The following is a 14,964-nucleotide window of genomic DNA, read 5'->3' as shown; positions in this document are numbered from 1 at the left end:
GTATTTCTTGACCACAAGAGACATTAGTCTCACAAAATTCCCTTTTCTCCAGGCTCCAGTGAGCTTGTCCCTGAGACATAATGTTTCTTAATAGTCTCCCAAGATGCCCACCTATCATTAAAAACAGCTGCAGAAATGTGCCAACAAGTGCAATTAGGTCAAGTGAGGCCTGCTTCATTACCATGGGGCCTCCTGTCCTGGACACTCGTGACGTCCTGGTCCTCACTGGTTAGAAATTGGAGATCAGAACTGGGCAAGCAGAGTGAATCGCTAAAAGAACCAGAATATGTGACTCCTTAAGCGAGCTTCTTTCCATTACGCCACATATGCCTCAGGGTATGCGGTGGCGCTAAGATATATATTATGGAGTAATATTTCTGAGGACTTCCTCTGTAGCTAGACATGGTGCTAGGTACTTAACGTATGTCATGTCATTTACTCTTCTCATCAGTTCTATGACATAGGTATTGCTATTATTCCCATCTTGTAGACAGTCTCCACACAGAAGTCCTCCCTAATGTATATATGCATGCATATACATACACATATATTTACTTATATTACATAGAATATATTTATACTTTACTTACATATAATATCCATATATATACATACACTTACTTATATACAAGGACCAGAAGTATTTTTTTCTTTAGAAAATCACATTCTCTGGTAGTGGGAAATTCCTACAAGCTGGGTTTTACATATCCCATTTTCCACCCACGAAGAGCTAAGGTTCAAAACTTATTTTCCAAACATGGCTAATTGTTTTTTGTTCAATATTATTTTCATTTACACTGACCTGCCTGCTGGCTTCAGTCACATGCATGCATCTTGCAAGCTCCTTTCTGAGCGGAGAAAACCACAAACATTCAGCATATGAAGTTGTAGATGAAATTAAATACACCATAGTCAGTTCATGGTTGCTTTCATTTATTCATTTTTTATTTTTTTAAATTAAGGTATCATTGATAGACAGTCTTACGAAGGTTTCACAGACAACATTGTGATTTCAACGTTCATCCATACTACATGATCGCTTTTAAATACTCAACCCACAATACCTCTCCCCTTGTATATTACTCTGTAGTACCCAGATGGTCTTCTCTCCACACTAAATTTAAGGGGCACCAAAAACTCAGGATTCTGGATAAATGACGCTTTTTGCACGACTTTTAAAAATCCAAATTATTATTATGAACGCGTTAACAAAAACTTGAAGATAGGATCTGACCCGCCACTTGCACAACCAGCCATGCCTTACTCTTCTCACCTTGATCATGACCCTGGCTCCAATCAACCACTGTATTCAAAAACCTGGCTTCTGCTGAAGTGTCCCTGCTTCATTCATTTTAATGACACATGAAAATAATTACCTTGGTGCCCAAGGGCAGGAGGTCTCCCAGTTGCCTTGGGACCCCCAACTGGCCTTTGGCTTAGGAAGGGAGGGAAGAGGCTCCGAGAGAGAGAAAGAAGCCTGGGTCCAGCCAGTGCTCCCTGGAAAGTGAGCGTGCCTGAGCATGCTGCTTACCAAGCCAGCATGGCCAAGTAGGGAATTCGTTGTAAAACGCTCTCCCACTCCTGTCGCTGCAACACATGAAAGTGGGACGGTAGAGGGTCTGCTGCCTGTCCCCAGGCTGCCTGGGCTCCAGCCCACCGTCCTCCCAGAACACTCCATCCACGGGGCTAGCAGCTCCCACGCCAACATGGCCCTTTGCTGGTGCTCCTGCTCCTTCCTTAGGTTTGCACTGTATTTCCTCCTCGTCTTCTGATGCAATCAACGAGATCACAGGAGGTTTTGCATCTGGAAAGGGGGAAAGGCAAATAGACAAATGCTCCGCTGTCCCACGGAAAGTTTATTTCCTATTGTTGGCTGAAGCACCTGTCACCATCCAGGCACTGACCATACAGCTAATTCTCCCCAGTACTCATTGACTCCCGGGTAGTCATTTTCATCCCTGCTGCACCAGGGCAGAGACTATCTTCATGTAGCCGTGCCTCTCTGCAGACTCTGCGTGGGGATCCATGGCAACCCCAGGCTGGGGTCCACAGGTGTAGCCAGCAGCCCAGTCAGGTGCTCTAGGGGTGTCTGGGCGCAGTGACAGTGTGTGGGTCTCAGGTTCAAAGCACGCGTACTACATGTTAGTCACGGGCTACTCGCTTTTTCACTGCCAGTTGCAGTAGGTGGGGCCTGCTGGTGCATGCATGTTAGTGGGCGACCATCAAATATAAAATGTTGTTCATAAATATAAAGAACCCTTACAAATATAAATTTTATATGGCATTTGAATGCATGGTAAAAAACATATTTGCTCTTAGAATCATGTGCACTACTAAGAAATCTTACAGAGAATGCCCTTAGTGGTTCTTATCAACTTCAAAAAAGTTTTAGATGTTTTTGCATTTTATATGTTTATGTAAATATAAAAACACTTAGGAATAACTTTGTTTTATATAAAATAAATATAACCAACCTAAAATTTTTATATTCAGAATTATTGAATTCTTAAAATATGGGCATATTTACATTTTAATATATAATTAAAACCTAAATGTATGATTAACATAAAATGTATTTAGAATATAATTATTGAACTATCAAAATATAAATATTTAAATTTTTTATATAAATAAAATCTAAATATATAATAGAATATGGTAACATAATTTATAATTTTCTATTATGAACATTTTGTATATTATTTACAAATGTTTTATATATTTATGCATACTAAATTTATAAATATATACCATATAAAAGTATTTTTTAAATGTTTGAGGCTCACTAGATTTCTTAAAGGCATTCTCTTTATAGCATTTCTTATTAGTGCACATGATTCTAAGAGCAAATATATTTTTCACCATTCATTCAAATACTATACAACAATTTATTTGAGCATATATCCATATACACCAAAAATGTGTTAGAAAGACACTAGAAACGTCTCTGACCAATGAAATCATAAGTTGAGGAAGAAGAAGGGTGCCTGTAGGGTGTGTGGGTGTGTACTGAATGGGGGATCTATAGTGCAGCTCAGCCAGGTACACCCAAGTTAGTGGGGTGCCTGTCCAGAGCACGGGGCTTTGCTTGGTTTTACAAGCTGATTTGGATACGAAGAGGAAAGAGAGGAGACCTCATTCTAGCTCTTGGAACAAAGTTTGGAGATGTCTTTTGACCCAGCCCTCCATATCCAGCAGCCAGTAACGTCAAAGGGGCTAGTAATTAAACTGAAATGATTGGCCTGGAGGCTGCTTGCTTTAAGTATTTGCAGTGATGCTGAAATCAAAGCCCTCCATGCAACCTGTAGCTCTAGGGGATGGATCTTGGGGAGAGATTTGCCCAGCACTCTGGATGGTCACATGCAGTCTGGAAGAAACCCAGTGTGCCCCTTGAGAAAGTTTAAGTGCTCCAGAGTTTTACAAATGAAATCCACGTCAGAGGACAAGTACAGATCCCTGCCCAGTGCCAGATACTTGGGTTCTATCCTCAGCCAAGGAAGAGTGAGGAAGGAGAAAAAGCAATGAAGTAGGGTAAGAGAAAAATAGGAAGAGAAAGGCCACCAATAATGAGAAGAGGCAGTTAGGAGCACAGGTCCAAAGCCTGGCTCACTGTGTGTCCTGGGCCAGTACATGAGCCTGTCTGACTCTCAGCTTCCTTACCTGAAAAATGGCGATAATGACAGTGCCTACATCATAGAGAGTTTTCGTGAGGGTTCAATGACTTAATGCATGTAGCTTCTTTCTGCAACTCCAAACATCCAGCTCATTAGTATATCTTAACTGCATCTCAAAAACACATCCCCACACCTTTCACTTTTCCCACATGCCTTAAATCTAACCACTATCATCCTAAAGCGGGGCGTTGCATTAGCCTCCTGTCTCCATGTTTTCACCTTTCCTGCCTATGACCCTTCTCCACTTGGGAGCCAGAGTGATGTGATGGGTAAAATGTGAATTAGACTCTGTCATGCCTGCAAATTATGAGTCATATAGTGCTTGTCCTCCTGTTGGACCCAGAATAGGCACGTAAAACATGGAAACTATTATTTCATTACTATTTTCTGGCTCCTAGGGATAAAGTATCTAAGGCTCCAGAAAAAGAACTGTTGATTGACATAAGCACTCTTCTGATACACTTGCTGGCACAGAGCTTATACATGAAGAAGCCAACATAGGCTTATTGGCTGAAGCACACTGGTTAAAAAAAAAAAAAAAAAAGACATGATACAAGTGTCATTTTCACACGAAAATGTCCCTATCTTCACTGAACACTGCCAGAGGATAGCAGTCTCTCCTCTCTTGGACCCTTGTGAATAAAAAATATGAAAGTGACTGAAGTAGGAAATGTGAGGCTGCACAGTGTAATGGTCATTTAGGAAGTTTTATTGTCATCAGCGCAATTCATCCTCCTAACACCCCATTACAACTACTAGTTAAAACTGTTATCCCCATTTTAAAGATAACTAAACCAAGGCAAAGTGAGAATAAGCAGCTCGTCAGAGTAGCCAGAGAGCAAGTGGCAAACAAAGCCAGCATTTGGAAGCCAGCAGTCTGGCTCCAGAGCCCTTGATCTCCCAATCAGATCTGTCACATCAGACCATGATTCCTAGCTACTTTCGCTTGGAATAGAACACCACCTTTATTTTAAAATAAAAATTAAACTACATCTAACTTAAAAAGTTGAAGTAAATACTGGAATAGCTGGTATGGAGGTAGAGCAACACTCACCTAGAGGAGAGGGACTGGAGGTTAGATAACAGTGGAGCCCACTGTGGAAATCTGTGGAAGGACACACCCCCTGTGCTGTCACAGATTTCCTAACTAGTCTATTGCAAACCATGAGGAAAACCCGTTGGGTCTCTCGTGTAATAACTGATTCAAGGTTGAAAATCCATCATCAATAATCTAGCCAAGAGGAGGGGAGGCCTGCTAATCCCCAAGTGCCAGCCTGCAAAGGAAACAATTTGGTTGAAGTCAGAGAGAGGTTGTGGGATTGCCATCCCTGGACATCTTTTTAAAAGTGAATTAGTCAGTCACCACATTCTAGCTGAATTTTAGGTGTCCTCCAGAAATATGAAATGGGAGGCACTTACCCATTAGGCGCAGGAGGTGAGGTGCCTCAGCTCCATGATACTTACAAGGACCCGCAAAAATGGTTTCTTTCATAAAACGATGCTGAAGACACTGGTGGCTGCCACGGTAAAAACAGGGTAAAGGACATAAAATTCCAAGCCTAGGGCCCACTATTAGAAGCCACTTTAAATATTTGGGATATGAACACCACTGGAGCATCTACAAAACACGTCTTGAAGGGAGAACCACCGAGCCCTCAACCTGGCCCGGATCTTTTTTATTTGACTATAAATAAAATGTTATTTTTTCCTGAGCAAGAGGTCAGGATGTTATTTCCAGGAAAAGGGAGGAAAGGGGCTAGTTTATATAGGGAGGAGGAGGAGGAGGAGCAGGCAGAAAGGTGGAGGATACTCACCTGGGTTCACAACAGGAGCCCACCCAGCACAGGGAGCACCCGAGCCTGTGTGGGGAACATAGCAAGATGCTGGAGTGCAGTGCAGCGGAGGAAGCATCCTCCCCAAGGGAATTCAGATCGTGTACTCCACTATGGAATCCACTGTGCAGTGCAAGCGTTCTTGGATGCACTAAGCACGGGGCTGGGATCTGCACCTGCACTCTGATGCAGATTCATTACTAAAACTTTGGAGAACTTGAACTTTGAGGGACGCTTTGGGTTTCTTGCAGAGCACACCCGACCCAGAATGCTCTGCAGACCCAGCCTCAAGCTCCTGTGCCGACACCCTGGGGAACACGGTGGGCTCTGCCTTGAGTGCACGTGCAGAAAATCAGGAGGAAACAGCCCCCTAATTAATCATTTCAGCTTATTAACTCGTAGCATATGCAGGATGCCAAATGTGGAGGGTTGGACCGTAAGATGGTCTCCTAACTTTTCACAAGGGCTCCCCATAGTTGGTGTGAGGTCTCATGCCTTCCATCTCTCCCCACTCCCGACCCCTCCCCAAAATCGGCTTGCATAATCTCGCACAACAGACACGCCTCCTGACTCATTAGTAAGCTGAGCTGTAGAGCCCTGACTCTGCACACGCCCATCCCCCCACCACACGTCCTTCTCATAGCACCCCTTGTGGCCACGCCCCAGCCGCTTTCGCGCCGAAGCAAGTCCCACTCACTACAACTGGCGGGAAAGAGACAGCCAATAGCAGTCGTCTGAAGGGGTGTGGGCAGGCCTAGAACCAGCCCCAAACCAGTTAGAACCGGTAGCTGGCGCCAGAAAAAACGTCTGTGCCGGCCGCTCTGTTCCTGGCCAGAAGTTTGTGGAAGCGCACGGCTTTTGCCTTGCTCCAGCCATGGAGCGTCAGCCCAGCGGCAATTACTATGACCTGGGCATCTACTATAACCTGGGCTACTTCTGCCTGGGAACATACGAAACCGGAGTAAGATCTGGATTCGTGCAGGGTGCAGCATCAGACGAGGAAGGAGGTGGCCACCCTGGCGAAGGAACTCCAGGCCTCCCGGGCGATTCCAACCGTGAAGGTGACGGGAACCGTGAGGGCGACGGGAGCCACGAGGTCGACGGGAGCCACGAGGGTAGTGGGGGTGGCCAGAAGAATCAACAGCCTGAAGACCCGGCTTGTGCGGCGGCGGCTGCCGAGGCTGCGCTGCCCCACCGTGGGAAGCGACGTGCCTGGCGCGTTAAATTCATGCCGGAGCAGGTGCGGGTGATGGAAAGCATTTTTGAGCAAACTCGGTACCTGGACAGGCTCACAAGGTAAGTGGCTTGCTCCAGGGAGCACTCTGTTCTTCAGGAGGTTTAGGTTCATTTCCAAGCACCTTTGTCTCTCCCCCAGCCTCCTCTCTCCCTTCCTAAGCCAAAAAAGCCACCTGTGCCCCAAGGTTGGGGGATGAGAATGCCTTCTGTGCAGCAACAGAAATATTTTCACACAGTAGTTATGTGAATCAAGTCTGGAAACTGGTTGGTGTTTTTTTTTTTTAATTGTAAAATTTACGTAAAGGCAAAATTTAGTATCTCTGCCATTTTTAAGCCTACAGTCCAGTAGTGTTATGTACGTTCGTATTGTTATATGACCGCTCTCCAGGACTCTTCCTCTTGAAAACTAAGAAGTCTATACGCAGTGAGAAACTCGCTGTTCGCCCACCCAGCTCAGCCCTGGCACCCGTTTTGTACTCTCTATTGCCGTTAATTTGACTGAGTGCCTCATGTAAGTGGAATCAGTTTTTCTTTTTGTGACTGGAGTTTTCCTCTTAGTGTAATATCCTGAGGCTTCATTCATGTGGTAGCATGTCTCAGAAGTCTCTTCCTTTTTAGGGCTAATATTCTGTTGTGTGTAAATGCCATATTTTCTTTACCTGTCCCTTTATTAATGGGCACTTGGGTTGCTTCTGCCTTTTGGCTGCTGTGCATAATGCTGCTGTGAACTTGGGTGTGCAAGTATCAGTTGGAGTCAGTTTTCGATTATTTCAGGTATAAACCCAAAGGTGGAATTGTTGGATTGTGTGGTAATTCTCTTTTTAATTTACTTTAACAACTGCTCTACTGTCTTCCGTAATGGCTGCACTGTTTTACATTCCCACTAGCAGTACACAACGATTCTGATTCTCCTTAGTTTTCGACACTTGTTATTTTGTTTTTTTGATATTAGTCATCTCAATGCATGTGAAGTGGTAGCTCACTGTGGTTCTGATTTGCGTTTTGCTGTTGATTGGCGATGTTGAGCATCTTTTACAATGCTTATTCGAGTCCTTTCCCCATTCTTATGGTTTATAAGACTTTTTTCCTAATTTTTTTATTATGGTGTCGTTAATATACAGTCACATGAGCAACATTGTGGTTGCTAGATTCCCCCCATTATCAAGTCCCCACCACATACCCCATTGCAGTCACTGCCCATCAGCATAGTAAGATGCCAGAGTCACTACCTGTCTGTCTTCTGTGTGCCATACCGCCTTCCCCGTGCCCCACCCCCACATTATGTGTGCTAATCATAATGCCCCTTAATCCCCTTATCCCTTCCTTCCCACCCACCCTCCCCAGTCCCTTTCCCTTTGGTAACTGTTAGTCCATTCTTGGGTTCTGTGAGTCTGCTGCTGTTTTGTTCCTTCAGTTTTTGCTTTGTTGTTATACTCCACAGATGAGTGAAATCATTTGGTACTTGTCTTTCTCCGCCTGGCTTATTTCACTGAGGTCCATCAGATCCATACCCTCTAGCTCCATCCACGTTGTTGCAAATGGTAGGATTTGTTTTCTTATGGCTAAATAACATTCCATTGTTTATCTTCTTTATCCATTCATCTACTGATGGACACTTAGGTTGCTTCCATTTCTTGGCTCTTGTAAACAGCGCTGCAATAAACATAGGGGTGCATGTCTTTTTGAATCTGTGATCCTGCATTCTTAGGGTAAATTCCTAGGAGTGGAATTCCTGGGTCGATTGGCATTTCTATTGTTAGTTTTTCGAGGAACCTCCATACTGCTTTCCACAATGGTTGAACTAATTTACATTCCCACCAGCGGTGTAGGAGGGTTCCCCTTTCTCCACATCCTTGCCAGCATTTTTTGTTGCTTGTCTTTTGGATGTTGGCCATCCTAACTGGTGTAAGGAGATATCTCACTGTGGTTTTAATTTGCATTTCTCTGATGATTAGCAATGTGGAGCGTCTTTCCATGTGCCTGTTGGCCATCTGAATTTCTTCTTTGGAGAAGTGTCTCTTCAGATCCTCGGCCCATTTTTTAACTGGATTATTTGGTTTTTCATTGTTTAGGCACATGAGCTCTTTATATGTTTTGGATGTCAACCCCTTATCGGATATGTCATTTATGAATATGTTCTCCCATACTCTAGGATGCCTTTTTGTTCTACTGATGGTGTCCTTTGCTGTACAGAAGAAGCCTTTTAGTTTGATATAGTCCCACTTGTTCGTTTTTGCTTTTGTTTCCCTTGCCTGGGGAGATATGCTCATGTTGGTATTCAAGAGATTTTTGCCTATGTTTTCTCCTAAGAGTTTTATGGTTCCGTGACTTACATTCAGGTCTTTCATCCATTTTGAGCTTACTTTTGTGTCTGGAGTTAGACAGTAATCCAGTTTCATTCTCTTACATGTAGCTGTCCAGTTTTGCCAACACCAGTTGTTGAAGAGGCTATCTTTTCCCCCATTGTATATCCATGGCTCCTTTATCATATATTAATTGACCATATATGCTTGGGTTAATATCGGGACTCTCTATCCTGTTCCACTGGTCTATGGGTCTGTTCTTGTGCCAGTACCAAATTGTCTTGATTACTGTGGCTTTGTAGTAGAGCTTGGATTTGGGAAGCGAGATCCCCTCTGCTATATTCCTCCTCCTCAGGATTGCTTTGGCTATTAGGGGTCTTTTGTGATTCCATATGAATTTCAGAACTATTTGTTCCAGTTTCTTGAAGAATGCTTTCGGTGTTTTGAAAGGGATTGCAGTGAATCTGTAGATTGCTTTAGGCAGGCTGGCCACTTTGACAATACTAATTCTTGGTACCCAAGAGCATGGGATGAATTTCCATTTATTAGTGCCCTCTTTAGTTTCTCTCAAGAGTGTCTTGTAGCTTTCAGGGTATAGGTCTTTCACCTCCTTGGTTAGGTTTATTCCTGGGTATTTTATTCTTTTTGATGCAACTGTGGATGGAACTGTTTTCCTGATTGCTCTTTCTGCTAGTTCGTCGTTAGTGTATAGGACTGTGACAGATTTGTGTGTACTAATTTTGTATTCTGCAACTTTGCTGAATTCAGATAGTAGTTGTACTTTTGGAGTGGATTCTTTCAGGTTTTTTATGTACAGTATCATGTCATCTGCAAAGGGTGACAGTTTGACTTTTTCCCTCCCAAACTGGATGCCTTTTATTTCTTTGTGTTGTCTGATTTCCATGGCTACAAACTGCAGCACTGTGTTGAATAAAAGCGGGTAGAGTGGGCATCCTTGTCTTGTTCCTTTTCTCCTGATGTTTTATTGTGGCAAAATACACATAAAATGTAGTGTCTTCACCATTTTTAAACATACAGTCCAGTAGTGTTATGTACACACATATTGTTGTATAACTGATCTCCAGGACTCTTCATCTTGAAACCTGAGAAGTGAGTACACTGTGAGCAACTCACTGTTCCCCCAGCCCCCTCAGCCCGGGCAACCGTTTTGTTACTATCTGTTCCCATGAATTTAACTACTCTGAGTGCCTCATGGAAGTGGAATCATAGTTTTTTCTTTGTGGGACTGGCTTTTTTCACTTAGCATCATATCCTCAGGGTTCATTCATGTCGTAGCGTGTCCCAGAAGTCCTTCCTTTTTAGGGCTAATAATATTCCATTGTGCGTAAATACCATCTTTTCTTTACCTGTCCATTTATTACTGGGCACTTGGGTTGCTTCTGCCTTTTGGCTATTCTGAATAGTACAAATATCTTCCCAAGACCATTTTCAATTATTTTGGGTATATATGCAGAAGTGGAACATTGGTGATCATAGGCTAATCCCATTTGTAAATTTTGTTTTTTCCTTAGCAGCTGCATCATTTTACATTCCCAAGACTTCCAATTTCTTCACATCCTTATCAACACTTGGTGTTCTGGTGTTTTGATAGTAGCTATCTTAATGGGATGAGGAGGAAATCAGTGTGGTTTTGATTTGCATTTCCTTAATGAATATTGATGTTGAGCATCTTTTCACGTGCATAGTAGCCATTTGTGTGTCATCTTTGAAGAAGTGTCAGTTTGGGCCCTTTGCCCCTTTGTTAATCTGGGTGTTTCTTTACTGTCGAGTTGTAGGAATTCTTAATATATTCTGTATAGTAACTCCTTATCAGATACATGATTTGAAAATATTTTCTCCCATTCCATGGGTTGTCTTTTCACTCCGTTTGTGTCCTTTGATGCACAGAAGTTTTAAATTTTGATGTAGTCCCATGTATGTGTTTCTTGCTTTTGCCACCTGTGCTAGTGGCCCTTTTTAGTAAATAAAATTTTAGTGGAATCAGGGAAGGAGAGTGAGGTACTGTCATGCAACCCCAGTTGATGGATTGTTCTTTTATTAAAAGTTGTGATAATTTGTTCATTAGACTCTTTGCATTAATTTTTTTTAAAGGTGCATTAAAATTATTTTTCTTGGATACTGAGTTGTCAGTGCCACCTTAAATTTTGAGGGGAAGCCATCTAAAAAGGAAGCCTGGGGCCGTAAATGACAGAAAAGTTTACTTGGGCGGTCTTGAGGGGAGACTACAAATTTAAAACAAGCATAAAATGTACATATTGAATGTTATCCACAACTGCGAATACTAAGACATTTGTGGTTTTCTCTCTTCAGAAGCCAACTTGCAAGATCCATAGGTGAGACTGAAGCTAGAGTGCAGGTGAGTACAACTGCATGGCAGGGCAGCCGTTCTGAAGCCTGCTTTGAGGATTGGACGCTTTTATTCTAGGCATTCTCACATTCGTGTTTTTGTTGTTTTTCCACTGGCAAAGAACTTTTAACCTTAGGGATCTTTGCAGGTGGAAAATGGGATATTTAAACTCCAGCTTATGAATATTTCCCATGACAAGTGAGAACATGATTTCTTAAAGAAAAAGGGAAAAAAAGGAACTGCTTCTATTCTGTGTACAAATCTAAATACATATATTTTACAAACATATAGATATGTAGATCTATATATACATATAGAATATATAATACCCATATACATATATATGTGTATGTTCAATAACGTTCCACTCATTCTAACAGTGGTATCCTGTAGGGAACACTTCTGTGTAGAGTGGGACTCATCCTAAATTTGGAAGTACTCAAATTAATGCACAGAGCAGGTTATGAGAGGGTTCAGTTGTGCTAAATCACTTAAAACCAGACATAAGCTGTTAGAAAAATGAGTGTGTTTATAAATGGGGGAGTGAAGGAGTAACTTTTAATTAAGCTGAGACAGAGGAAGATAGCTTAAAAGTCCGGTTGCCTGATTCTCTCACTGGTGTTTTTAAGTGTTTGGTAAGGCAGCGTAGAGCGGCAGCTCTAAAGTTCAATTTTCTTTAATTCTTTGATGTATCAACCTGAAGACATTGCTAGAATAGCCACATTATGGTGAGAATGGGAAGAAAGTTTTGTAAGCTTTGAAAATTTGCCTAAAGAATGAAGCAAGCAAGAAGAATGTTGAATTAATATTAATTTGACCTAACAAGGGAGAAACAGGTCAGGAAAAGAATTACATATAGTCAAAATAGGTCTTTACAGACACCATGCAAATGCAACATTATGAATCTACTAAATGTGCCAGTATTCTCTTGAGGAATTTCTAACATCTGAGGAATTTATTTTTTTCCATTGTGATGGTACTACTTTGAAGAGGTGAATTTTGTGGAATCTGTTTGGTGGGGGAGGGAAGGATGGCCCTCCTTTCAGGGTAGATTCATAGCTGTGTTAATTTCAAGTACTTTTCATTCCCCCAGGAAATGATACTTTTTTTCCCATCTGGGACAAATGGGCGGCCAAAAAAAAATAAAAAGAACCCTAAGGTTTATCAAAGAGGTATTTCCCCCCAAAGAAGAAAAGAAAATCGGTATGAGTTTTGAATTCATTAGCTTTGCTGCAGTGCACATTTGAGTGCAGTGATGAACAAAGAGCTGAAGGTCTGGCACTGGGAGTGCCTGAAAAGCAGCCCCACACAGCCGACCATTGAGTGCTGGCGTCCTAATGCCAGAGGCTGGGCTCACAGGCCTGGCTCGGCTTGGGAAGGGTGGGAGGAGGTTGGGAGCAGTTTCTTAGGCCGGCAAGGCATATTGCAGAGGATAAGGAAAATGTAATGCTTGGTGAGTAGCTTGCCCCCCGCTCCGGGTTTATATAGTGTTCTCTCACTGGCGTTCTGAAGGCAATGGGAGCCACGAGGAACCACAAATCAGGAAAAAAAACGTCAGGGTTCTCATCTATTTCCAAACCCTGCCGCATGCATTTCCATGAGAAAATTAATACACAGTCTTCCTCCTTTCTTTTGCAAATAGAACTGTTTGGTGAAACCAATATTGGGGATAGAGACCTAATATCAGCCCAGACCGCTACAGCCAGCTGTGGGCTTTGGTTATGTTTATGGAGATTTGACCACTGGTGCCTTTGGATCCCGCAAAAATGAGCTCTATCACACTGGCCTTTCTTAAACATGTATTCCTGCGGCAGAAAGACTGCAAATACTAAGACAGGAGAGCGGAAATGAGGCTTCAGGCAGGGAAAAAAGGCCCTTTGTGTCACATAAAATTCGCAGTTTGGAAATTTCCAAAAGGATTTAAGTACAATGTAAAGCCCATTAACTAGGACACTGAGAAGATAGTGAAGTTGGACTGACAGTTTTGCTCTGTTTGCAAAATTAGTTGGCGGATATTTAGGGAGGAGCCATGCTACAACCCCTTAGCCTCATTGTTGTCACCTATGTTCCTAAAATGCCTGTTCCACGTTCTTGCCTTAAGAATAAGGGATGGGATTGGGACCTCCTGGTTGAGTAGCAGCGCCTAGGATAACCTGCCATGCTGGACAACAGCGGCTGTGGTCCAGGATCCTGGAACTGTAGCCAGAGCAGAGTGGGCTGACCTGGTCCTGAGCCCAGGAAGGTTTGAAGGGTGGGGCAGGTTGGAGCATGCAGAATTGACAACAGTGACCATGGTGTGCCTTGAGATGGTCTCGACTTCCCTTAATGCTGCAGGTTACAAGAATCAAGGCAGTGTCCAAGATGTCAGCAACTCTCAGGTCCCAGTTAGACAAGCCACACACTCCTCAGGACCCTATGGCCAGGCCTCCCTAAAAAGGGGCAGACTGCGTTTTAACTCTCGAGAGGTTTCAAAGGACTCATGACCCCTAGGACATCCATGAAGGAAACCTTGTCTAAAAATCCATGTTCCTTCCTATTGATTATTTACTTCTCACTGAAGATAGATAGGCTTTTCAAATAGGGAGCTCTTCCCCTCAATACGAATTTAAATAGGGCCCACTACTTACAATGTCCAAATTCCCCCGCACACAAGCTGACCCTATCCCTAGTGAGGAAGGGGCAAGAGGCAGCTGGACAGCTGATGATCCACTGTCAGGATACAGACCTTTCTTTATCCTGTAATCAGGCCTGGGATCAGCAGCAAGGATTGGTCCAGTTAATAAGCCAGACTTCCAGCCAATACCTGGAAAAAACACTAGAATATTAAAATTGGGAGCACAGAGACAAAGTAATAAACCTATTCCAGAGCTTGGCACATAGCTGGAGCTGAGGGTGAGCCGGAGGGAGGGGGTGTGGTGCTAACTTTGCGGAGTTATTTTAGCAATAATTAAATAGTTTCTCCTGATGCAGTTTGAAATTCGAATGGCAGATATAAAGTTGCATGCTGTGTTTTTTCTATGATGGCATTAACTGTTTCATATACTAAACCAATCCTATTTTCCCTCTGATTATAGATGTGGTTTAAGAATCGGAGGGCCAAGTACAAGCGAAATCAGAGCACCTCGTGCCCAGGAACGCGCCAGCTGACCCAGACCACCCTGCCATCGTAATGATGGAGGGGCCCTAGAATCCTAGTTCCAGAGCTGGAGCACAGATGGATGCTTCTGGCGCCATGGGCCCATGGGCCACCCATGCTGCCCATGCCACCCTTATCCCCTCCACACTTGTGTTATCAGTAAAGACGTACATTCTCAATATATCTGTCTCTGTGTACCACATGGGGCAGGTAGGGTATGAATGGCAATGGGCAAGGAAATGCCGTTTACACAGAATGACAAGGAGGCCTCCTTTCATGAGGGACATCCCCGAGTCACTGTCAGTAGGCCCTGCATGTCACAGACGTTTCCCAAGTGCCTGTGATGAGTTTGCAGCGGCCCATATATTCTCCTCCATCCCTCCCCCAGCACCCCATTTCATCCCCACCCTGCCCC

At 43.3% G+C, this 14,964-nt stretch overlaps 1 long non-coding RNA gene across 1 annotated transcript; it reads left to right on the top strand.

The window, feature by feature from the left end:
* Window positions 1–6,600: 6,600 nt before the first annotated feature.
* On the top strand, window positions 6,601–14,708 carry LOC130682028 (uncharacterized). Its single transcript, XR_008995331.1, has 3 exons — window positions 6,601–6,802; window positions 11,377–11,422; window positions 14,488–14,708. It is a non-coding gene; the product is annotated as an uncharacterized LOC130682028 (long non-coding RNA).
* Window positions 14,709–14,964: the final 256 nt, after the last annotated feature.

This window comes from Manis pentadactyla, chromosome X, assembly GCF_030020395.1.
Source record: "Manis pentadactyla isolate mManPen7 chromosome X, mManPen7.hap1, whole genome shotgun sequence".
Classification (NCBI taxonomy): Eukaryota; Metazoa; Chordata; class Mammalia; order Pholidota; family Manidae; genus Manis; species Manis pentadactyla.
Note: the sequence above shows the minus strand (reverse complement) of the source record. Positions and strands in the feature narration are given on the sequence as shown.